This window comes from Pundamilia nyererei, unplaced genomic scaffold, assembly GCF_000239375.1.
Source record: "Pundamilia nyererei isolate P.nyererei 1_Seehausen unplaced genomic scaffold, PunNye1.0 scaffold00094, whole genome shotgun sequence".
Classification (NCBI taxonomy): domain Eukaryota; kingdom Metazoa; phylum Chordata; class Actinopteri; order Cichliformes; family Cichlidae; genus Pundamilia; species Pundamilia nyererei.
Window position 1 is genome coordinate 1,905,872 of NW_005187495.1, and position 1,973 is coordinate 1,907,844.

At 38.8% G+C, this 1,973-nt stretch overlaps 1 protein-coding gene across 1 annotated transcript in view; it reads left to right on the forward strand.

Annotated features, from left to right (window-relative positions):
* Positions 1–232: 232 nt before the first annotated feature.
* LOC102197309 (cyclin-T2-like) overlaps positions 233–1,973 on the forward strand; it is a 29,557-nt gene continuing 27,816 nt past the window's right edge. Inside the window, exons 1-2 of the mRNA XM_005739861.2 lie at positions 233–515; positions 1,424–1,582. The gene's annotated coding sequence lies outside the window, so the exon portion shown is untranslated. The remainder of the gene's footprint in view (positions 516–1,423; positions 1,583–1,973) is intronic.

Genomic DNA, 1,973 nt, shown 5'->3' on the forward strand with positions numbered 1-1,973 from the left:
CTGTCACTGAATTAAATAAGAACTGTTTTTGATTCGAAATATTAAAATGACTATATATGTGCCACAGTGAGGTTTATATCTTTACTAGGTATGTGTGTTTTAAAAGGATGCCAAATGCTGTCATTTTTTCTGTTAAGCAAATTTACCTTGCCTATGGGTATATATGATTTTAAGATTTTGGTCTAGCAATATACTACAAGCAAGAGATTGTAGCTGTCGAGCTAGCACTTGAAGAGAGTCTCCCTTCTATATTTACTGTGGAGAGCAGAGCAGCGGCGTAAAAGACGCCCTCGCCGTACCTCGGTGGGTCCATCAGGTCCTCCAGAAGCGTGAGCAGTTTGGTGAGTTTCACCATTTGGTCCAGGAGCTGCGCCTGGATGACGGCCGCTTTCAGCGGTACCACCGTCTTTCCCTCGCCCAGTTTGAGGACCTGCTGTCCCGCATTGGTTCAAGCATCGCCCGCTTAGACACCAACTACAGGCGCTCAATCCCTGTCGCCTATCCATCTGCCTGCGGTTAGTAAAAGTGTTTAATACGGTAGTCCTTTATTGATGCCTGTGCTAATGTATGCTAAACTATCGTTTATACACTGCAAACATGGATGTGCTATGCTAACAGTGAATGCTGTCGGTGTTTACTGATAGCAAACTGTGGTACGGAGACGACTGTTTATAATATTTCTAGTGATACTCAAAAGGTCTCATCAAGTCCCGATTTAATTCGATTTATGCTGTTATCAGTGTTTGCACTGATAGCATGGCTGTGGTGTCGTATCAGTGTATGCTCTCGGTGTTTGCTGATATCAAACTGTGGTATGAGGACCACTGTGGGTTAATCTTTGTAGTGATACTCACTCCTTTTTTTTTCTTTAGACCTGGTTTAATTCTGGTATAGTTGAATATTTGCATATAATCCCTGCAGCTGTCAGACTCTATAACAGGGGTCACCAGCCTTTCTTAAAACTGAGAGTTAGATAAAACTGTGAACAGTTTGGTTCATCTTTAGTTACATGGATCCAGCATATTCTATCTTGATATGCTGTCTTATCACAGGTTAATTTTTCAAAAATATTAGCAATGATTTATGCAAGGAAAGGGCTACGTACAACTCTTTATTTCTATTAATGTCTTACTTCATTGCTACCTGATTGACATGTTTAGGAATTATGAGTGATTGGCTCACTGTAGTGGTAAAAGTTGCTACCAATCAAATTATGATATGGTAAAGTTAAAACAAAACACAACTGACTGGTTTATATTATATCTAATATATATTATATAATTATCCTTATAATTACAAAATCTTTTATGTAAGATTTATGTTTTGTGATTTAAATCTGACATCACAAAAGTATTTTGGAGGTTGAATAATGTATTTTGTAACTGCAGTACACATAATACTAATTTTGAACAATTTTGTCCAGGTTCCTTGCCACCAGGGACTCCTTCAGGACCATCGCGTTCAGTTACAGAGTCGGTGTGTCCACGGTGTGCCAGATCATCCCCCAGGTAGCGACGGCCATCTGGGACTGTCTAGTGGACGACTTCATGGCTGTGCCTTCACCTGGAGACTCAAAGAGAAAGTATATACAGTGGTCCCTCATTTATTGCAGTAGGGTTTCTCAGAATAACTAGCCCCTCGCCACACACTTTATACACTTTATTTATTTATTTATTTATTTTTTTTACACACACACACACATGAAGATTAGTCACAGTTCTCACAAGTTGATTCTCACAGTGCAAACCTTTGTAGATTTAAAAAAAAGTATCATTATGCTGTTTTTTCTTCGTCTGCCTGCCACTTTTGTGCGCCTTTTTCCCTCCAGGAGTGATGATGTCATCATCACTCCATAAACCAATGAGATTATCACATGACATTTTTGAACGGGGATATTTCTTTTTAACTGTTTTCAATTTAACGTAATATTTAAGTGTTTCTTAGTTTTAGACTAGTTGGTTAGTCTATTTCAA